General features: G+C 41.6%; 1 long non-coding RNA gene across 8 annotated transcripts in view; it reads right to left on the bottom strand.

The window, feature by feature from the left end:
• Positions 1 to 25052, bottom strand: part of LOC146805748 (uncharacterized) — a 912995-nt gene that overhangs the window by 453042 nt on the left and 434901 nt on the right. For all 8 annotated transcript variants that reach the window (XR_014967901.1, XR_014967902.1, XR_014967898.1 and 5 more), the window contains one exon: positions 14205 to 14283. This is a non-coding gene — a long non-coding RNA (uncharacterized LOC146805748). The remainder of the gene's footprint in view (positions 1 to 14204; positions 14284 to 25052) is intronic.

Genomic DNA, 25052 nt, shown 5'->3' with positions numbered 1-25052 from the left:
GCGCTTTAGTCAAGAGTACAGCAAGTTTAAAAACACAGCGTGTACTTTCAGAATAAATTGAAAGTACACGCTGTGTTTTTAAACTTTCTGTACTCTTTTGAGTAAAGCGTGGTGCGGGGCAGATTGTGTGCTTTTGTCTAAGTATTCATATTAATCACAGCTCGTGAAGGGGCTGTAATTAACCCCTTGGATGCCCGCCCCTTTCCCCGCCCAGTGCCGCGCCTTGCATTAGCGGGCGGAGTTCATGACGAGCTGGACTCGTCATGGGCACAGCGCCACCGCAGCCCATGACGAGTCCAGCTCGTCATGGGCACTGAAGGGGTTAACCTGAATACTTAAACTAAAGCACACAATATGCCCCGCACTGCACTTTACTCAAAAGAGTACAGCAAGTTTAAAAACACAGCGCGCTGGAGGTTACACGAAGATCTCAGTAACAGGAGCATCACATTAAACAAAGCTCCATGGGCACTTTGCAGCGCTAAGGAGCAACCGACTGGCTCAGCAGTCAATCACAGTGCGATAGATACCGACATTAACCGCATCATTTATGTGCATGCCTGCCAAGTGCCACGCATCAGGCATGGGACTAACGCATTTCAGTGTGGTGACCCACATCACCGCACTGAAATGGAAAGTCACGCATTTTAGGTATAGCGCTTGGCTCGGTAGTTAAGCCATAGCACTTCTGTGCTGAATGAAACTAGCTGGAATGCCGTCCCTGCAGGCAATAAAGTATTGCTTCCCCATCTAATTTCTTCCTAATGGTAGCAAAATTATTGCGCATGGCTGCATTTCTATTGCGTCCCCCACCACCCTGCAGGCTGGCACATGTGAATCTCCCTGCCCCCTGGACTAATGCAGAAGCCTTTGACGTTTAGCCTACTTCTGACTGGCAGCTGTACTTGCGCAAGACTTCTGACATGGCTGCAGTGCAGTGTGCAAACCCGGAGGATGCGACCTGAGACGGCAGCACTATTCCCTCACTGCCCTAGGCCCCAGTTAAACTGAAGCTGCTAGTGGGTGCCGCCTGGGGACCACTCTCACCACAATGTCCTGCAACGCATTCTAGGGCTGGGGCATGCCGGGGGTGCGTCCCCTAACACTAACAGCACCAGAGCCTACCCCCCTACCTGCTTGCAGTGCCCGTGGGCCTGCAACCACAAAGACACGATCATGGCGCGGGCAAGCATACAGGCCTGTAAGGCCGGGGAGGAATCACGACATGCTATGTGAAAATGCACCAAAAAATAGGCATAACCGCCTGATGAGCACGCTGGAGATACGTGGGATCTGGGAGCACTGAAGCGAACGAGGTGCTCACTGACTGAGGCCAGCAGCATTGATAACCACTAGAGGAGTGGGTGGGCCGGTAGGAGCACTGCTTCTGTAAAATAAAGGCCTCATGCAGAGCCAGCTACAGATGGAATTTCCCAGCATCACTGGTGCTTTGCAGTGGTTGAGATCTTAGAGTGTCTGGCTGCTCAAATAGGTGTAATTTCTAATATTTATATGTCTCCCTCATCTTCATTGCTTGATTTTTGGTCACGCGACGGTGTCACTCATAGTTGTTGAATGTCACTCAAAATTGTACAGAATTTATGAAAATGTCACATATAGCAATCTGAAACCTTGGCAGCTATGTACGTTTTTGTGGCTATACACCGCGTCAAAGATGCGTGCACTGTTGCCTCGCTGCAATGGGTGCTCGCGGCGGCTGTGTCAAAAGCAGAAAGGATTTGCGTTGGCCTGGTACCCAGTCCTGCCAAGTATCACGCATCACGTGTGACACTAACACATTTCAGTGTGGTATTCCGCATCACCGCACTGAAATGCTTTGTCACGCATTTTTAATGCCACTGAAACTGGCTACCGCGCTGGTGCTAGCGTGCCGGCTCTGCTGCTACAGACTTTCCGCCAGCAGCTCTGGCAGTGTGGCTCATAAAGAGAGCCTGTTACAGCTCTACTCACGCCCTGTCTCAGTGTCCTGTGCCCCGTGTGCCACCAGTTCGATCCCGACTGGGACTCGTGCCCGGCAGCCTTTCATTTCGGTCCCTACCGGGACTCCGAGGCAGAAAAGGCCACATCGGCATAGTATCGGGGAGCAGTGGTGGTGCCAGCTGATCCCGCCCACCCACAGCGAATCTCGGGTGACACAGGCCAGAGCATCATTAGGTTACCCGGTGCAGGACAGAGTTTGCAGCTGTGAAATAAATGCGCACTACACAATTGCAGCAGACATTCAAGTACTGAGAGCAGCAGATTGCTCCTCCTGACCCCAGAACTGCACAGCGATTAAGCCTGTGCCCTAGAGGGTGAAAGGAGTTGTGTCTGGACCGGCCACAATGAGAGAATCTATAGCTAACTTGGCGCTGGACAGGTGGGCTGCCCGGAGCTTCAATGAAGCCTACACTGGCCTCAAGCTTTTTGTCAGCGCACGAAGGGTAGAGCTGAGACCATGGCGATTTGCCCCCTGAGATGAGGTTGCAGCTATCTCTTTCGTTGCTGTTCTACCACCAGTGCTTTCCGATCTTGAGGTGGCAGGCCAGGTCAGTGTTTTGTCTGTTTGTGGGCTTATCGAGCTAGGGCTGGACTGAAGATTTTTCTGAAGAAAAAAAAAAACCTGCAGTATGCTTAAATGGACGGAATCTGACATGCAAAACACGTACATAGCTATGAGGGCACCCTGAAACCGTGTTTGCTGTGGTGTACGTCCTGATCTTCTACTGTAGCACTGACTTGCTATGCTATATAAAATTGCTTTTGGTGTCACAGTCACGTTGCTCAAATGGGTGTGGTGTCTGATATTTATGTTTCCCGCGTTTTCATTGCTTGCAAAGAAAGTGTCAGTCATAGTCGTTGAAATGTCACTCATAATTCCACAAAAATTATAAAAATGTCACACATAGCGATCTGAAACCTTGGCAGCTATGGGTACCTGAACCTTAAACTTGCCTCCTTTTTGGGACATAGCGCTTTACTCAAAAGAGTACAGCAAGTTTAAAAACACAGCGTGTACTTTCAATTTATTCTGAAAGTACACGCTGTGTTTTTAAACTTGCTGTACTCATTTGTTAGAAAATCGCGGTGTGGGGCATATTGTGCGCTTTAGTTTACGTATTCTAGAATATTCTAGAAGTATTTTCTCTTTGATGATGTTCGCGTTATACAGGTTAGCCTTCCCCTTCACTTAGAAAGTACACGCTGTGTTTTTAAACTTGCGGTACTCTTGTAAGTAAAGCGCGGTGCGGGGCACATTGTGTGCCTTTGTCTAAGTATTCATGGTAATCACAGCTCGTGAGGGGCTGCGATTAACATGAATACTTAAACTAAAGCGCACAATATGCCCCACACTGCGCTTTCCTAACAGCCCCAAGCCAGACAGCCAGCCTTATCTGCACTCCGGAGTCCAAACGCCGCATCCAGGAAGTGTTTCACGCCGCTCGCTTTTTTAAAGCGGCGGCGCGAACTCTCTCGGGATGTCCGGTGTGAGAGCGCGCGCCACACGGCAATGCACGCTAGCAGGAAGAGAGGTGCGCGCGCACCTTAAAGGGAACAAGGGTCTGGATGCATTAAAGTTATGTATAATGTGGCTTTGTATTGTGCTAATGATGTGTGGATGTGTTGGTAGTATAGGACAGAGTTGTGTTTTGTGTGAGAATGCAGGTGCCATAGTGCTATAGTTGGCGTAGAATTGTGTGTAGGTGTGGTTTGTAGAAGTGTTTTAGGGAATAAAAATATCACAAGAGAGTAGATGCGATACAGTGGATGAGAAACTCCACAAGAGCTCGATGGTACACTCAATTCAGGGCGACTCACAATTGGAGACTCATTAGTTAGAGGAGAAACCCATCATTTTACCGCAGGGCACATTAGAGAAAACAGGAATGAAGGTGCTCCAATTACAAGCGCATATCCTCTAAATAGCAAGAACGCAAAGAATAGAAAGTGTTAAAGTGATCAGAAATGCTTGTAGTTAAATTGATTAGACAGTAGATAACAATATACAGGTGCATAGTAATGCTTACACAAAAATATTTATAACATTTTTATCAAAGTACTGTCAATTCCGTAGGTTCAGGGAATGATTTATTCACATTTTACCTCAAAATGTCATTGTCTAAATTCTAAGAGTTTTTTAAATCTGTTTTTGTGATTTGCCACTTAGAAGTTGTCCATGCAAGAGTAGTTTCAGAAAACACACTTATATGCAACAGACATTAATTTTTAAAAAACGTAATTAATCACCATTTGTCATACCAGAAAATATTAACAAACCTCCAAATTCCAACTATACTTGGAATATAATGATGATTAAAAATGTGACATTAAGACTGTGTGTTAGAGGAAATTTGAAGTACTGTTTTTCAATTCACGTTCTGTGAAAATAAGACACTGCATTTCAAAGAACAACATCCTAAAAAAGTATCGTTTGCAATACACAGAGAACTAAAATTAAAAACAAGCAATTGATATTTCACACCAATAATAATGTGCAGAGTGCTATACTGTTACATCATCATTGCCACTCCACCATGGTTTTGAGGGACAGTACTTTTCATATAATAATCTTGAACCCTCCTTGGCTCGAAGTTAGTCCCTTTGCTCCCATGACTGGGTATCGGTACAAAGAGCGCAAGTGGCAGAAGGGTTTTCTACGCTTGCCCTCAATTCCAAAACACGGGGAAAATTACAGCAAGCAAACCAGAGGAAAATGAACATTCTAAAGGAGAGTATTGCTTCTTTCGCAGCAGAACAATCTATCATCCATGACAGAGTATGTAATAATAATAATATGCTATGAAAAGATAAATAAACCAACTACTAGCTGCTATCCACATTACAAAAAGTATGTACCTTAAACAAACCCGCACTTTAATTACTTTTAGCAGTGTCTAACCATTAAGGAGTGCAGTGCGGTAATGTGTGCTGTCCGGGATGAAAGAGGGAAGAAAAGAGTCCTGCAAGGTTTTAGCACTTGGCATTGGGTCCCGACTTTGTGTCATCCCCAGACACTGCAAGAAAGATCCCGACAGTTCTGGCATGCAACAGCGAAGACACAGAATGACAAACTAATACTACACACAGCACGTGAGACACACCATACACTATCAATAATGTACTTTTGTACGCGCCACTATCTGCAACCTTATCAGCCTTACTTTCGATAGGAGGTCACACTGTGTGTTCGTTTTTGTAATTCCCTATGTAGCAGTGGTCCATGCAGGTAAGCGCAGTGGGGCGGGGGGATGATGTCAACAGACGACGGAATAGGTATTATTTATTTAGTTAATTTCCCCTATTCCATAGTCTGTTGCCTCCCCCCCCCCCCTCCAGCCCTGCCCCGTCTACCACGCTTACCAGCACGGACCGCCGATGTCTCTATGTGTGGTACAGTGCAGAAAAGAATAAATACACAATCAAATTAATGGTCTAAAAGGCAAGCTGTATAAGAAGAAGCTCATCTATATAAATGGACATATAAGTCAGACAAGGAAGGATGAGAACAAAAAGAAACAAACACTTGCTAAAGAAACTAACAGAGCAAGAGATGATTGTTTTTCATTGGGAAAACCCTAGAAATAGAGGAAATACAAACAATGGCAGTGAGGGCTCAAAGAAAGTGCGCACTGGTGTTATTATGAAGAAAATTCAATCTTCGCTCTTACACGCTCAACTTTTGGTTGCCACACCCCCACTGGGCAACACACATGAAAAGTCAAATCTTTGTAGAAAGGAGCGTAAACAAATCCGTCATTAATTAATCTTTCTGTTTTATAGTCTCCGAGTACTTCTTGTTATTTCTTAATTTTCAAATCCAGAAAACCACATGGGAGCCTTGCATTTCATTTCTATTCAGATGTTTATCATTGAATTTCGTCACTAGTAGTCAACTCAGCCCAGCCAACGCGTTTCGTCCAAAAGGAACTTCATCAGGGCTCTAAATCAAGATAATGTTCAGCGAGCTCATTTCAATCCTCCAATCAATCTATTCAGGTGTGGTGCATTATAAAGTTGTATTAGGCTTCATGTCCTCAATGGTTTCGTTCTGCCTATCTCCACACTCTGTTCACCAAGACCTCCACTCTGCTGCTCACCTCATGTCAGACCTGGGCTGAGTTGACTACTAGTGACGAAATTCAGTGAATAAACATCTAGATAGAAACGAAACGCAAGACTCCCATGTGATTTTTTGGGATGTGAAAATTAAGAAATAACAAGAACTAATCAGAGACTATAAAACACAAAGAATGATTCATGACGGATATGGACATGCTCCTTTCCAAAAAGTTTTGCCTAGAACTAGAGGCCTTAATTGAGACTGGGCAGGAGAAAGCTCAGAACTAAAGTATATGGGGTGTACTTTTCACAAAAAAAATTGTCAAAGCCTGAAAAAGTCTACGAGAAGTAATCGTATAGACATACCGTCTATGGCATGGCACAGCCATCAAAGTGATAATGGCTTGCCTTGATCTTAACTTTGTAAATTGTCTATGTTGAAATACTTCAGTGTGTTTGTCAAAATAAACTTTGACTGGTAACTCTTTTCCATGTTGAAGTATTACTACATAGGGTTCTGCTCAAGAAGATGAAATGCTACATACATATTTATTTCAGTGAAAGAAGAGTGAAATCCTAACTTAGCCTTCTACATACATGACTAACCACTCCATTCTTTCTTGGTTGACAATTTCAATATACTAAAAACATCTGTAATAAGTCTGACCTTTTCACAATTCACTTTGGTTTACTATTATTAAAGACAATACATATTTTCACCCCTGCTCCTTTGCAGCTCAGTTATTGCTACATTTTGCCAAATAAATATGACCCATTCAGAACTGGTGTCTACACTTTCCACAGATGTCAAGAATAAAAAAACACGACTGTACAGATCCATACTTGTTTCTAGATATCTGGCGAGATGGCTGAGAGGTAATCTGTCTTTGTCTAGACTTAGGTGAACTATCATCATTCATATGATTATCCCTCAGCAAACAAAAGGGAGGTCGCATAAAGTGTGCCAAGGCTGTTCTTCACTTGTCTTCTAGCAAGAAACATGTTTCAGAGTAAGTGAGGTTATTAAAACATATGTAAGAGAGACGTCTCCATATGTCAGATTGGAGTCTTTATTGCGTAAAAAAAATCTGCTAAGTGCAAGGAGTACAAGTACATTTAAGTAATTGATGGCAAATACCCTTTTAGAGAAACCACAATTATTTGTAACAAAAAAATGTTAAACTGTTATTATAGAATAAAAATATTCCATATAGTTTAACACTCATCAAGTTGCACATGAGTGAAGCCCATTGCAGACAGACATTGATTAAAATATTGAAATGTGTTTGCAAAAAGTCTGTACTGAACGTGTGTAAGAAACGAGTGTATGATGTCTGAAATTAATTTTTTAGCGTCTGTGTATGAATTTGGATGGAACATAGTAATGCAGTAGACTGACATTTTTTTTAAACTGAAAGAAAAGAAATGCTCAAAAATCTATCTGAAGACAGTAATGTGAAAATATTAAACTATAATTAGAACAATTTAGTATTTAAATATAAAAGGAGTGAATTAGTTACCTTCTCAAATGGTGAATTAGATATGATATGTTGTTAAAACATAAGTGGATTGCCTTTCATGCACTATACAAATGTATTCCTTGGCAAACTACTAATTTTCAAAAATCAAGTGAGTGATCTTTACTATATATATATTTGAATACTTCTTAAGAGGTCACTGGAATTAGACAGATGCAAGCAGGGATAGGATTGGACCAGATTGTTGACTCAAAGCACAGTAAAAGCTATGTAGAAAACAATAAATACATGAACTGTCATTTAAAAAAAAACTGCAAAGTCAATTATTTTAGACAAGTGCAAGCACTCCAAGCTTCTAGCTAAAATTGTATCATGTACTTTTTTTTTAGCCAGCTTATACATATATTGTGTGTGTGTGTGTTTGCGCACACGTGACATGTCTCTCGATATAACTTCAAATCACCCCTTAAACAAGTGAAAAAGCAAAGTGTCTGTATCAGTTTATTATTTCCATAATCTAAATTAAAAACATGTCACTTTTTTAAATTGGCCGTTGCAGTGATATCTCCAGAGACGGAACACTCTGCAGACTGAAGTCTTTTGATAAGATATTTGCTAAATGTCAGATGTTATCATTTGAAATGTGAGTAGAGCAACATCATGTGATGTTAAGATGTCTGATACGATTATTTGTGGCTATGAAAGAAGCTGAATAAATGTTTTCACAAAAAAAGTTTATGAAATGGAAGCTTGGCACAAAACGATTGAGTGTGGCCTAAGATGTTCTAAACATATTCACCAACTCTGCTTTTCTTGCTCCTCTGAACGGTGTCTTGTTGTCTTCTTTTGCTCTACCATTTTGATTGTTTTGGAGCAGAGAGGGCTTTTGTTTCACAAGATGCAGACATTTTCCTTTCTCAGTGTCTAACATGGATGGAGAAGAGGGCCTTTGTGGGCTCTATCAGTCATGCTGCAGGGTGCGCACAGCTCCAGACAGAGACAGCCCGTCACAGTCCAGAGTCAGGACCCACCAAAAGGCAGGGCTCGCCAGGAGTGTGCCTACTGTCATAATAACACACTGATTTATATGAATCACAAACCTTTGTTATAAAAAATAGAATTAATACAACACACACCATAAACGCAAAAGAAACAGACACCAAGACAAAGGCCTACGATCATTTTGCAATGTATGTACTGTGGGCAGTGTAATGTGCCATACATGAATATTGTTTAGTGTTTACTGGAGACCAGGTACCACACTCGAGGGCTGGGCTCTGCTCAGATCCATTCTACTCATTGACAAGGTTCAATGGGCAGCAAAGGGTACACTACCTGGTAATCACATTGTCAATGCAATGCCCTCGCCCTAGCATGGCAGAGACAGGTATTAGCATACGTGTTATAACAGCACCTGCTCGCTCTCCAAAACCTTCTTTTCAGGTGACAAAACACACAAAAGGGGAAATAACCCTTCTCTCTACATGCATGAGTGTTCTGATATTTGGGAAACAAATGCTTGCCTCTGTTCATGCAGCAACAATAAGATCACAACGTACATACCTTGTTATTCTATTTTACTACGATTCAATTCGTTTTTTTATATAATTTACTGTGTTATTCGTTTACAAAAAAAAAGCCACTTGACAAAAACAATAGTTGTAGGAGTGCGATGTTAATTCAAAATGAAATTATTTAGTTCAAATAAAACATTTAAATTATTTTATTAGCTGGAATTCATTAAATAAATAATAGAATACAATTTATTTATTTTATTAAAGGAGAAAATATAACCAATGTAAAAATATTTTCCCCTTCTGTATAATGATCATTCCATATGTTTTTTTACTCGCTCTTTAAAAAGTGAAATGCAAACCATCCGATGAATTATCTTGCTTTCAGAGATGATCAATAGTAACAATATAAATTCAACGAAAATATGTTGGTACAAATAAATCAGCAATATTTTCTAACTTCCTTTCATTTCCAGAAAATCTTCAGATTTATTTTATACAAAACGCTCCTGTCTTTTATTTCACGTGAAAACTTTGAACTCAGACTGGCTATCATGAGCATGCGGTTTGAAAGGTTTCTGCTCCATTCATGCATAAAAAGAAGACTGCCGACTACGGAATTCCCTTCTAGACAAACATTTTAATAAATTTCAGACGAGGAAGAAATAGAGGAAACAGAGGAATTGTGGTGCGAAGTTTTCTTCTCTCTCCCTGGGACGGACTGATACCGCCAGTGCTCACCCCACCTCTTTTCAAGCCCCCAAAGTCATTTCCACCACCACCACATTTTATGAACGTAAGTACAACACTCTTGGTGATTTCTTTGTAAACTGTTGATGTTTTAGTCCAGGCAGTCATAATGAAAAGGTTTTGAAATTAAAATATTGCGTCATTTGGTTTTGAAACTGAGGAACTTTTAACGCACGTTTAATTGCATTTATTTCGGGTTTTTTTTTAACTATGCTAGATAGCTAACAGAGTCATGTACGTCAATTAAAACACGCAAAATCGCATTAACAATACGTGAGACCTCAAATTACACTGTAAGCACAAAAAAATATAACCCGATATACTTATTTAATTATCACGAGCTCGCGGTGCCGTGCAATGAACATGCTATTCTCGCCCGCAGTCTGAGAAGTGTATTTTCAATTTTAACACACCTGACAAAAACCGTATGTGCATACTGGCCACCTGTTAGTTATTGGTTCCAACCTTAAAGCTGGGTGTAATGTAAAACGAATGATGGTTTTTAATAAGTCATGAACATGAAAGCTTTTATACAGCAACTTTAAAAGAAGCAGCAAATTCAGCCTTGCCTCCCAATGTGCGTCGGTGAAATTAAATGTTTGCCTTTCGGTGTATATTAAAATCCCCCACTGGAAGAGAGTCCTACGGTGGCGACGACGCAACAATTTATTGTGACTGGCAAAATTCCGCAACGCATCAACAATCACAGCAGCACACGTCATCCGCATGATACGCGAGGCTGCATATTTTATGATTATTTGAAACTCCCCACAAACTTCAGGGAATTGAAGCAACTGATCCAGAATATATCCGCATTTAAATGCAACAATAGTGATGTTCAGTGTGTGGACCCCTATATGTCATTAAAGGCTGTGCTGATACAAAGGAAAAGTTTAAACACAACAACGTGGCTTCTGTAGTACTGCCATTTATATTCTTACATTTGAACACACGTACTACTTTTTTCTACATTTGAAATTCACATGTGGATATTTCAACACGGCATAAATAAATCACAGCCTGCTTCGATTAAAAAAAAATGAAGTTGGCAGGCTCCGGACAAACCGCGACACGTGTTTCATTAAGCTGCACATACCATTCCCGGTAAATTGGAATATTTTGGACTGAGGGCTCAGCTGACTGTCAGACTGCTGAATCAGGGGTCGCAAATGTATGCGAAGGAAGACTGCTGGTTGCTAACAGCAGAAGCCAACTAGGAATCTAGCAAGGGTCACCTTGAAAGGCCTCTGTTTCCCCGACGAGAAAGCACCGCCGTTGTGCATCTCTGTGTCACAAGTGTTGAAATTGCGGGCGCTCCTTTGTCAGTGGAACAAATAAGGCACTATTGGTTACACGCACTCTCAGCAGGAGAATGGCTTAGAAGGGGCGCTTTAAGGGGTCTGTAATGCTATTAAAAGGCACTCATCAGGGACAAACATGCTTGTAAGACCCCCTTGGAAATCTTTTGTTCTTCTGTAAATATGTGTCTTCCTCCTTTGTGGTGAGACGTGCTGCCGGCAGCCACAAAGGAGGCCGGTGGTCGAGGCACAGAAAACATTTAATTACGACTATTTCCGAATTAGAATGCCCCCCAGCCGTCTCGTCAAAGGGCGGGCAGTAAGGTAGAGAAAAAAGACACCCACTGGCTATATAACGGGGTAAAACAAATGTCCCACCCCTCCCCACCACATGGGAACAAGGGCCCCCTGCTGCTGGGTAATTGGGAGGAAGTCACCTCCCACTGACTGGAAAGGGTTAAGTGCATTCACTGAGCAGCAGACACTACACGCAAAAAATAACCAAGCCACCAGGGCCACACCGCGAAGGCAGATGATGCGGTGTGTATGCAAGCAAAGGGCTGCAGACGAGAACCCCGCATGAGAGGCAGATCAAGGATCCTGTGTGCATGTGTCCAGCTATGCAGCATCGGATCCGTGAACACAAGAGACGCAGATAATAAGATGCTGTGCGCACGTGGTCCAGGACTGCAGCATCAGGGAGTAGGCGTCTAGCACAGGAGAGGCAGATCATCCTATACTGTGTGCATACATCCAGCTATGCAGCATAAAAACAATATCAGCAGTGAAAGGGAGGGATGTGTGAACACAAGAGACGCAGATAATAAGATGCTGTGCGCATGTGGTCCAGGACTGCAGCATCAGGGAGTAGGCGTCTAGCACAGGAGAGGCAGATCATACTATACTGTGAGCATACATCCAGCTATGCAGGTGCGAAACAGTATCAGCAGTTAAAGGGATATGTGCAACACATGAGAGGCAGATAAGATGCCTTGGGCATAAGGACCAGGACTGCACCTTCGGGAATGGAGGAGAGGTGCACACCAGAGGAGCTGCAGATATAAGATTATGTGGATATGGTTCAAGAATGTAGCATTTTAAATTGAAAATTACCAAAACAGAGACAGATCATATAGTGTAATTGGGTTCAGGACTACACATTTGGGCAATGAGAAGTGTCAGTAGAGGATGCTGACAAAGATGACACTCTGCATGGAATCCATGACTGGCTGTAGCATCTGAATGGGGGAGGCGTGTACACCACAGATGAGACAGTTGATAACAGATGCATGTGGTCCATGACTGTAGCATCAGAATGGAGGAGGCAGGTACTCCACAAAAGAGACAGGCAATACTTTGAGTGTTTGGCCCGCGACTGTAGCATCATGAAAAGAGAGGAGACATATACATACACAACAGAAGAGACAGTTGATAACAGATGCATGTGGTCCATGACTGTAGCATCAGTAAGATGGAAATGGCTAGGGAAATTCAGCAAAGAGGAGACACAAAATAAGAGCACAGTCACACTGGAACTGCTGAGAATGGAGTCAACATGCAACACACTGGAGAGGCAGATGATGCAGTGTGCACGCGGCCCAAAGGACAGCATCAGTTTGCTGGACAGGGTTGAGCGCATTCATTGAGAACCAGAGAGAGCGCCCATAAAAGAGCAGTCACATAGGGAAGGCGTCTTGTCTACTTACAGTGCATGCATGCAGCATCAGACAGAAGAGACGTGTAGACGTGTACTCAAGAGAGGCACATTATATCGTATGCATGCGATACAGGATTATAGCATGAGCAAGGTGGAGGGCATGCAGATACATTAAAGCTACAGGGTAGGAAACAGCAGCTAAGAGCAGCAGCTTATGAGGAAAAATGATTACTGGTGAGCATCCCCTCCTTAAAGTGAACTCAACGGATGGATGATCACACGGAAAGGGAAAAATAGGGGAAATCATTTTTCCAAACTCACGGAGTATTAGAAAATGTTACAAACAATCACAGTGTAAATCACTGAATGGCATACAAAAAGATCTGCATAGGACATATGTCACTTCAAAACCAAGGTCTTTATTTTTTGCCATAAACTGTTTTTAGCTGCAATGACCATTAAAACGCGAGCCCCATCGCTATCTAGCTCACCCCAAAGGCAATATCTCCCTCCACCTGCAGCTTATTAACCTCAGGGCCACAACGTCTAGACTGTCCTCCCCGCTCTCATCAGATGCTCCCCAGGGAGATCTCTCCAGCTACAGGCGCACTGATTGTCAATGGCACCGACACTGAGAGATTCATAACTCAACTGAGTCCCCAGAGATGAACGACGACGACAGCAAGGACAACATCACCGCCCGCGCAGAAGGAGAAGCAGGTGCAGAGACCAGAGCGGGACCACACCAATAACCCCCACCAAGGAGAAATGGAACATTCTGCACCTCCCTAATAATCAACCATTCAGGAACAGGCAATATTGGGGGATGAGCACAGATCAGATATCGACTCCGCGGCTGAAAGCGGATCTGCAGAGGGCGGTGTTTTGCAAATTGAGGCGGCCATGTTAGTATAAAACAGGATTGGTGGCCTGGCCTGCAGCAGATGCTCTGCTGTTTTATGGAAATATATTTCAGCTTTACATTAATTATAAAAACGGTGTCCGCCTCCTGAGCAGTCAGCAATAGTTAAAACACCTTTTGCGACAAAATCTGCCCATATTTACACATTATCTTTGGATTCAACACACATAGAGATCAGAATATGCCAACATCTTATTATGAATGCGCCACAACCACCACACATTTACCAGCCCAGGAAATATGTTGTATGACCCATGCAGCGACTGGTCAGCTGGCCAGCCCACATACGTGTTTAATGTTAGCACTCATAAATCTAAAAGGAAAGCATTGGCGTGGGTTAGCTCTTCCTCAATTACACGCAGCGTCTACAGAGTTCTGCAACTGAAATCACTCAATTATATTTTTTATTTTTCAATTGTCTTTCATTGCAAAGATCAGTGTGTACATATTTCTTTTTTATTTTATGGTACCAAATGCTGTTCCTTTCTATTTAATAAAAAATGGCAGAAAGGTGTGGGCACTTACCGTGTTCTGTCATTTGGTCGAAGCGGGACCTGGGCACAACAACCGCAGCTGACACAGCCTTGCGGCGCAATGTTGAACTCTAAAAACAACAAGAAATAAACAGATAAACAAACTGTTGTATTATTCCTCTATTATAAACAATTATATGAAATATGCCATATTTTACATCTTGCTAGTCCTCTCAAATTTGCTATTTTCTGTCGTCTTTGTGTTAACACTGAATTCAAGACATCGGTCATTAGGAACATATGTTGCTGAGAGCAGATTCATCTTACCATTTGCACATAACTTGGTGTAGTGAAACCTCAGTTGCAGAACAAAGGGAAATTATTCGGAATATATTCCAGACACTTGCAATAACAAAAACAAATCGAAGGACTGAAAATTATTATTTAAAATGTTCAAAATACTACTTTGAAAGTTGTCTTGTGTCAAAAACCAGAAAACATTCCAAAATAAATATGAGGTAAAAAAACCCTCAAAATCCTACTAGGTATTGGTGTGTTCATTTGTCAGCATATTGAAAAATGTATAAAATGTCCACCCAAGGATTTTCAAAAAAGATAAGAATATAAAATATAAAACGACCACGTTAATACTGCAGCCAGTGATCAGTTTGTGCATGCACACTGAAAAGTCCGGAAAGAAAGGGACTTCATGCGCTCTGTGAAGCAATGGCCATTTTGCTTTTTACTGACATGCGATTTCTCAACTGTTCAACCAGCATTGGCAAAGCCAGTATGTCTGGGGTTGGCTGCTAGACTTTTGGCTTGGGCAGTGCTTGTCTGTCTCATCGCAACTTTTCTAAAACTTTATTGTTGAGGGAGCTGCCGAGCCCTTTCCGATATGTAAACAAAATTGCCCATAAGCAAAAATATCTTTTGGTCTCAAGAAGCACACAATACCATTGTATTCCACAGCATAAAGGGAACTACTTTGTGCGTATGTACACCTCATGAAAGAACGGAGTGCTGTCACTGACAGTGAAGTTAGCCAATGGTTGAAGTCGGCTGACCAATTGAATTGCCCCACTCTGAAACCTGCGGTGGGTGGAAGAAAAATGTGAATAGCCCAACAATGCACTAATGGATCAAGAGGGCCGCCTAAAAGCCCCTATAAATAAGTATTTTATACATAGATATAATTTATTAAAATCAAAAGATTTTCGCTTATGCCAGACCAAAAAGACAGCATTATTAAGATAGCCCTGACTCTTACACCGTACGACTACACCTACTGTAAGTAGATGTATTTCTATGCTTCCCATGAAAATAGAAGTAGAGGCTTAGAAAAGAGCACACACATTCGAGGATAAGATAATTTACAATTATAGTTTCAATCCTAGAATATTTGTGAAAATGTACTTTCAGGTGTCTTGACATAATCTGGACAAGGATGGCAAATGAAAATACAGATATCTCTGAGCATGCTTGAAATGCATTGGCATGCTCTGTAGAAGTGATAGAACATAGAAAGATGGCTACCTTCAACAAATGGAAACTTGCAGAAGAAAGAACAAATTATTTCCCACCATTTATTTAATTGTCCGATCAAAATAGAGCAGCGGCAGCATCTTGAAAAATGTCTCATAAGGGGTGGAGGAGGAATGGCACTACTGCAATATTTGAAAGAACCTCTAGCATGGACGCACCTGACATCCCAGCTGTGGGCTGTAGGACAAGGGACAATCCGCCCTATGTGACAGAACTTTGTAAGATTCCTTGACCAATAAAGCTACGCTTCAGGCTGTCACATCCCAGTAGTGTGGGTATCTCTTTTGGTACTGTCATCCATTCTTACTATTCTGAAGCACTGGTCTGCCACTTCTCTTTAAAAATGGGTACATCAACTAAAAAGGTCTACGTAAGCAGATTAATCACAGGAGGTATTTTCGATACTGCAGGCGTAAGCAACATAAACAATGGGCAACTTTTACTCCACAAGGTTTATACCTTTTTTGGAAATAGACCAAGAACTCACCACATAATCAACAGAAACATCAAACTTGGACATTTGTGTAAAATAATTGAGTAAAAGTGCTATTAGGGGCAGCCAGGGGCAGAGTACAACAGGTCCATTCACATGTTTTTAGAGGAAAAAAAGAGGCTTTCAAATGTGCCTACCAAGTATCCACCATTTGTTGAAAATACATTCATATTCTTCAACGTGAATATACATTTAGATATGCAAAAAAGACAATTTATTAATAGTAAATTAAAACCTAAAACATTCTTTTACATTTTGTTTGTGATTATATTTATTTTATGTGTTACTTCTGTATAGCGCTCCTGCAGTCAATAGTCAAATTTGAAGGTGTCATAAAGACTTGATTATAAAGCTGATGAACATGGAACGATGGGTAATTTCAACAAATGTAAGGTACATATCCGAGCCAGTTGTCATCTCCTCCATCTCTCTCTTCAGCACGTGGACCCCGCAGGCAAACGCACCGATCTGGAAGAGGCAGCTAGCTGTGGTCTGAGTGTAGACATTGCCAGATGGGGAGGAAATGTCAGTCTCTTACTCCCTTGAGATGCTCCTGCGCATGGCATCGCTCTAACAAACTACCTTTAACTTTGACTTCCGACAGGCCTGGTTTCCATGGTCAGACCGACAGGTAAAAAGACGGAGAGAGACCAACAGACTCAAGCACACATCCACACCCAACCAATGTTTTATCTCTCCGACCATAGTAAGGTACTAATAACAATGAAATCCAATACAGACCATTCAACTACCTCTTTAGTCCACAATGCCATCTTCTGCTATCATCAGACATCCAACTTCAACTTGGACCCAACAACACTCTCTGAACACACCATGTTTCTAGATACATGAACAATTGGCTGCTCTCAAGCAGAACACGCTGAACCAGCGGTTCTAACTGTGGTTTGGGGACCCTGAAGGGTCTGTGACGCATACTCAGAGGGTCAGCGACTGCTTCGAAAAGAAATAATATTAACAGATTAATATAGTAAATATAAATAAAGAATCAAAATATAAAAACATAAGTTTAAAAACGTTCTGGAAACGTGAAGGAATTTGAAATTGAAAGGCAAAAAAATTAAGTTGGTTTCCCCAGCGTGATGTGTTGGAGCACCGCTAGCGCATCAATCAGAATATACTATCGATGATGTGTGGCCTCAACTGAATTTAGAAAAGGTCCAACCTTTCCATTAAAATAAAAAAGTTGTTTTCTAAAACATTTCTGTGAATTCAATATTTCAGCACTTGTGTATTTGTTAGATAAATGCTTGTTTATGTATTTTTGTATATTATTTGCAGCTCACGTTATCAACATTGCTTAGGCCGGGGTCCCCAGACTGCAATAATGATTCACTGGGTGTTCTCAGATTCCAATAATGATTCAATGTGGGATCTCTGGATTCCAGTAATGATTAAATGGAGTCCAAATAAGTGACAAGGTGAAAAATCACTACACTAGACAGATCCTCTGGCACCATCATGTGTACAAAAATGCCACCAAAGCATTATCGGTGGCAAAGCATTACCAACACCAACATACATTATAACACAATTCAGATTGTTACTTAAACGTATGACAATCTTTAGTGAGCATCGCATCATGGCTATTTCCCTTGCCAGTGATACGGCCTAGAAAACAATCTGCGTAGGCTGGGCTATTGACAACCGGCTCTTCAAAAAACAGCCAAGTTCTTCGGCACAACCATTCAGCGGCATAACACACTGCAAAGACATCTAGCAGGATCAAACCAATTTAACCTTAGGATTACCTAGAACATCGCCTTCCTAGACGTTTAACAAATCTCTATCAACCATACACAACCAAGCGCAACCAAATACCAATACACAACCAACCAATGGTAATTCCACAATATGAAAAGTGTTAGTAAATTAAGAAGCGCTTTGATGTCATATTAAGAGTTGAAGGTGATAAAGAAATGTTGATAACATAACTTAACACAGTTATTAAATGCGTATTTGCAGACCGTTGCAATCCTTTAATCGAAAAACTATGGATGTGAACCTTATTGTCATAGAAAGCTCTATATGCACTAGGCGGCAACTATGTTATATAAATTAATATATATCAGGAAGGACACTAGACACTAAGATACCTCCAGGAAACTGCTAACCATCAAGCAGCTAAGGACAGATAAGCTATCCTTTAATTGTGCAGAAAGCAAACCTCACCCTTCCTGTAGCTCATGCCTGCTATGATAATACTAAAGCATCAAATAATGAGAAACAAAAAACACTCAAAAAGAAACACTAAGGCTTCAATCATGAATGCATCTGTAATTAATGATACCTGTAAGAACAGGGGTGGGGGAAGCACCATTACATGTTAGTTGGACTTTACTGAATCCAGTAATTACTGGGAGCAATTAGGTAGTTATACCACCAATACATTCAGGCAGCCAAACCTGAGGGGGGTGAAGAACTGGCAAACTTCCCCAGTAAATACCTGGACATAAAGATTTTGTGGACACCACCAAAATCTGCATATTATGCCCGATCTTTAGGGATAAAATCGTAATAGGTGCTATTTATTGCACTCGTTGAATTCTGAAGCTCGGGGCATTGGTTTTTAACGAGTGCAATAAATATTGCCAATCCTCCGGAAACCCGTAATTGAGGTTGAAGACTGCACAGGGAATACCAACCCAAACATCACCAGAATAATCCAAACATCACCAGAATAAATACACTTCTTTGTGCAATGATAAGCATAAACCATGTCTAAGTAGCTGACAGGGTTAATAAAAAGGACAAAATACTCATGAACACGTCTATTATTTTAAACAATGCTTAATGGTGCGGGGATACAGTTTCTACGTGTTCCCAATATTAACAAGGAACATATACTAAGTAGAGTTAGGTAAGTCAACCTGCCTCAGATATTACACGATGTTTTCACATTTGGGAAAGGTATGGGGGGCTTTGATTAGAACGCAGGTGTGCTCCTTCCATCGCTCCGCCAACAACCCCTATTTTTCGGCAGGGGTACCAAAAACGACGGATAATGTCATGCGATAACGAGACAAAGAACAATCCAAATGAGGAGCGACAAAGAGGATGCTGACGCGAGCAATGAGGCGCGAGCAATGAGGTGCATCAGCAGTGCGTCACACATACAAGCAAAGCAATGGCTAGACAGACACATAAACAGACATTTAGGTGAAAACATCTTTGATGTGACGTGAAGTAAGCGCGCCCAAGGGTGTGCCATGGGAAACCAACAACCACAGTATATGCATTACAGCAAAGAAAGAGGGCACACACGACACCAGAAAGAATAACGCATGGGGAGCGACAGAAACCCAAGGCTCAGGGGACAGCGCTGCACATTATAACCCAAGCACGGCTTTGTGTTCACGCAGAGAAATATAATACATAGTCTGTCAGCGGCAGCAGCGCCGAGTCAAGAGATGAGCAGGACACGAATACTAATAGAAATGAATGGCCCAGGAAAGGCATGGGAAACTGATGACCCCGGGCAGGCCCGGGGAAGAACTGACCCAAGGTCAGTCCGGGCAAACAATGACTTGCAGCAAGGCCGGATGGACAATGGCCCAGTCTGCCAGCCAGAGGGCTCTGCACATGGCCGTCCAGGGGAAAGATGACCCCAGGTCAGAAATATTACAATAACGGCAGCAATACTCGGGGCACACTGCAGTTACTGTTCAGCTAAGGATCCAGTCACTCCCAATAGCGTCTTCATGGCTGAAAGTAGTACTTGCGTGCGGCATGTGTACATCTGTGTGCTTCCATGAAGAAAAAAAACATAAGCGGCAGGAAAAACAATGAATAGACAAGGATGAGCGGGAAAAGGAACTCTCAACTTTGCTAAGTCTGTGCAATAAGCTATGAAAACTATCTACACGGGAAATAGCTGCAAAAAGGTATCTCGGAGAGATAAGAGCCCACAACTATGCACCTGTCACTCACACTTCTTCATCCATCACACAGCTAAGCGTGTGTCCCACAACAGGATAACCGCACCTGGGTGGTAACCACGCACAACAAAGAAACACTTCCCAAATAGGATCAAAACTTAGACAACGTCCTTCCAACTACACACTCTACACCAGGGGTCTCCAACCTTTTTTGCAATAAGAGCTCCTTATTTTCAATGAAAATCATTCTGAGATACTAATATTATTACTGTTTTAATAGTGACCACATCAGACAAGATTATATGAGTGGCCATCAGATGCAAGGTTACTAACAGTGATCACCTCAGTGCATCAGGACAGGTGAAAAATGCTGTGTCAATGTGGAATGCTTCTCTTCGGGTTATACATAGCAGCAATAGGTGCAATGCCTCTGCCACCAAGGCAATACTATTACTCATAAATCTCCCCAAATCTGTATGATTGTTTACTCAAATACCACCTTTATATATATATTTTGGAAATTCAACCAGTTTTTCTTCAAACATTGGGTTATGAGTTCTGAACATGCTCACAATTTCATCCTAATTATACATTTTTCAATTTTAGTATACATTTATTATTAATTCAACCAAGCAAAAGCTTTTAATTTAGTAGGCCTGGCTGCACAGAGGAGATCTACTTACAAGTAGCTAGAGAGCTACCAGTAGCTCACAAGCTACTCGCTAGAAAAGCCTGCTCCACACGGTGTAGCATGCTGCCCATGTAGGAAAACGCTTCAGCGCCCCATAAAGGCGTAGAAAGCGCTATATAAATACTGTAAGAAAGTACAATACACAAAATCAAGAACCACCTGTATCAATCACACAGGTTTGCGTCTGGCAATGTCTGCTGAGTGCATCACTGCTGAATATGCAGGGACAAGTGACACCATAAAGAAAGCAGAAATCCTCTATAATAAGACTGATACACAAAAGCAGCAAGCATTCTGACACACTAAGAAATATTCAATCCACTCTGCAACACTGCACTCTACCCCAATGCACCGTGCCACTACTTTACGCACCTCCACTCTCCCCTGCACTCTATGCCACTTCACTCCATTCTGCAACACTGCTCTCTCTGCCACTGAACTCAACGCCACTCTACACCACTGTACTCTACGCCAATCCACTCGAAACTACTCTAATCTAACCTGCATCACTGCACTCTGCCAACTCTACTCTATATTACTACACTCTATGCTACTTTACTCCACTCTGAAACAATCTATTCTATGCCACTCTATTCCACTCTGCACCACTCTACGGCAATGCACTCCACACCACCTTATTCTAAACCAATGCAACCTATGCCACACTTACACCCACTACTTTGCACCACTGCACTTTACACCACTATACTCTATAACATTCTACTCTACACTACTGCACGCTACATCGTTCTACACCATTGCTCTGTGCCACTCTATTCTACTATGCACCACTTCATTCTACGTCACTACTCTCTGTACCACTCTACTTTGCACCACTCTACGACCTTGTACTCTACGACCTTGCACTCTACGACCCTGCACTCTAACACTACTCTGCATGACTGCAATCCATGCCACTGCACTCTACTCTGCATCATTGAACTATACCCCCTCTACACCACTGCACTCTATGCCATTGCACCGTACCCTGAACTAGTCAATCTACCCTGCACCAATCCACTCCAGCTACTTCACTCTACGCCACTCTACTCCACTCTGCGTGACTCCTATCCACTCTGCACCACTGCTCTCTATGCCACTGCAATCCACTTTGCACAGCTGTACTCTAGCCCACTGCACTCTATGGTACTCTACATCACTGCACTCTACGCCAATGCACACTACATAACTTTACTCAAAACCAATGCACGCTATACCTCTGCACTCTATGCCAATCTACTCTGTACCACTGCACTTTACGCCACTTCATTCTAAGCCATGCTACTCGTCTCTATTCCACTCCACGATACTCCATGCTATGATACTCAACTCCATTAAAGTCTGCTCCACTGACACTCTACTACACTCTATACCATTTCATTCTACAGCACTCTGCTCCACTCTATGCCATTCAACAACACTACTCCACTCTACATAACTCCCTCTATGCCACTCCATGCCACTGTACTCCACCCTATTCTATGGCACACTATTCCAATCTACTTCACTCCATGACAATCTACTATGTTCTATAACACTCTACAACACTCTACTCAACTTCATGACATTCTATACCACTCAACTGTATGATTCTCTACTCAACTCCGACACTGTACTTGACTTTACGCCACTCAACTCTACGCCCTTTTACTTTATGACACTCTACTCCCTCCATGGCACTCCACAACACTGTAGGCTATTCCATGACACTCCACTCCACTTCACTTCTTTCCATGCCACTCAACTCTACTGTACACTACTCCATAACACTCCACTCGACTCAACTTAACGACACTCCACTCCACTCCATGCAACTCTCCTTTACAACACTAACCTTTAGCCATGCTGAACAGCAGCCACTCTGGTGTACAGCATTACTAAAATATATTAGCAAAGCTAATAGCTCTTGCATAGGCGAGACCTATTGGCTTTGCCAATGTTTGTTAAGTTGCGGCATCCAAAAAGGTCTTCTAACAGTCATGAATGTACTTCAGCTCAGACCTGGAATGCGTCCAGCACCACTCATGGCCCACCATTGGAACGGCATCACCCTTCCATTGAAAATAATGGAGGCATATACTTAAAATAAAACCCTTTAGGCAAATAATGTTAAAATAAATTAACTTATTGCGACTTTAAAAAGAAATATAGGAACCTTATTTCACTTAATGTTACAATATTACACAGAATTAAAAACTATATAATGATTTATTGCATTTTTTAAAATAAACATGCCACTATTTCAAGCATAAATGTAACTTGTTTTAGTAGAAAAAAGTACACAAATTAAAAAAAATTAAATTAATTTAAATTCATTCTGTACTTAACTTTTAGTAATCTTTAATACATGTTATATAAAAATAAACATACAGTATACATTAAGTAAACTTATTTAACTTATTCATTTTGATACACTAATAGTGCTGTAACATTTTTTATTTGTTATAGGTTTAAAAAAAAGACATTATTTTAGATCAATTTATAAAATTCTAATATTTTTACTAAGTGAATTAAAATGTAACAATCATTATTAGTACTTTTCCCTATATGTTATGATAGGGAAATCTCTGCCCTGGTGGTGGAGACACCCACCTACATGTCTTAAGTTACTTATAGTAAGTTTATACTCGTAAATTTGGCTTTACATGCTGGTTTCAGGGATAGGGACATGCCTACACTTTGGAGTAACTTTACACTTGGAAATACTGGCAGCAGTTCACAAAAGTCTAAGTAGCGTGAATATGGAATGTCTCTTTCTAAATCCCTTAGATTATAGTTCCATTAGTATTAAAACTCTCGAAAAAACTCTTTATGCATCATACAAAGAAACAAGATTAGCAACTGAATGTAAAAAAACTTCAATTGCCAGATATATGCAAATCGAGAATGTGATCCCAGCGATGCCTAGATATCTCTTAAAACCTATTGGCCGCTGGGAAAGGGGCTTACTTTTTAGGCTAAGGACAGACACAATGAAACATCTGCTGTCATTTCCTATTGGTTTTACTGCCAACCTTGATCTTATATACTGCCCTTGTAATAATACACACAAGCAATCAATGTTACACTTCCTATTTTTTTGCTCTTATTATCTTCTTTTCACTAAAAGATTCCTGATCCCATATTTTAATGCTCGACATGTAACCGGCTACAAGGCAGCCTACGGGATGGTGCTAGCTATAAGCGATGATGAATTATGTTTTCGGGTGGGATCCTTTTTGAAAACGGCGGTGCGCACCCGTAACTCTATGCACCCCGGTTAATTCAAATGGTTTCTAGCCTCAAACCTCTGACCCAAATGGTTTTGATTGCATCTTTGTTTATCTTAATGTATTTATCTAATGTTTCTGTATAATTATGACCTATTTATTAATTCTGAATAACATTTTAATTATAATGAACTGTGTCTCTTTTAAACTTGCACTTTTATGGATATGCTGTTTTTATCCGAATAAAGTTCATATTGATTGATTGATTGATTTGGAAACACTGAATAGCAAAAAGTAGTAAAGTTACTCCAATGCATAAGAGTACATTTACATGTGAGTAAATCTACATGTGTGAACTTACTTTTGTGAATGGGGCTCATCCACTTTTGTGGCCCAGCTGAAATAACATAAAAACATAACATGTTTATTTGTAAAGTGGACGTTCACCCGTAGGTATGTTGGCGCTGAATAACAAATGTTTCTTGCTACCCAACTCAATGGTAATCATTTTATCGACCTCAGATGGACGAAAAGCTGAGCGGACCCACCGGGATTCGAACCTGTGATCATGAGGATGAACACTGGTTCCTGCAGTGGACGCATTAGTTCACTGAGCCACCAGACCCACCTTAAACCTGGTTGAAGTTTGCCTCCAATGGTAAAGTCACAAACTGGGGCTCTAGGAAATTTATAGACTGGACCAGTGGCGGCCGCCACAAACAAAAAGTGGTGAGGCGGGTGGAGGGGATGCGGGGGGATTCTTCTGCATTGGAAGTTCTACTGTCAAATCTGTTTAGATCACAAGTGAAGGGCCTTTGAGTGTTCTTTCTTGCAAAATATTGCTTCCATTAGCATTGACTTCAGTCATGAGACTTATGGAACTTACGCATTGCTCTGTTCTCCACCCTGCCTGGGGCTTATTCTGGCAATGTCTATGTTGCAAATAGGACCCTGGTTCCTCAGAAACTGCTTTAATAGCTTCACATCAAGTACAAGATGTTTTCTCCTAATAGGCTTTCCAGAGTCATTCTCTCAGAGGATTACAATATTACGTTTCATGCAGTTT

Source organism: Triturus cristatus, chromosome 8, assembly GCF_964204655.1.
Source record: "Triturus cristatus chromosome 8, aTriCri1.1, whole genome shotgun sequence".
Lineage (NCBI taxonomy): Eukaryota > Metazoa > Chordata > Amphibia > Caudata > Salamandridae > Triturus > Triturus cristatus.
The sequence above is the reverse complement of the archived record's forward strand: the minus strand, read 5'-3'. Positions and strand labels throughout refer to the sequence as shown.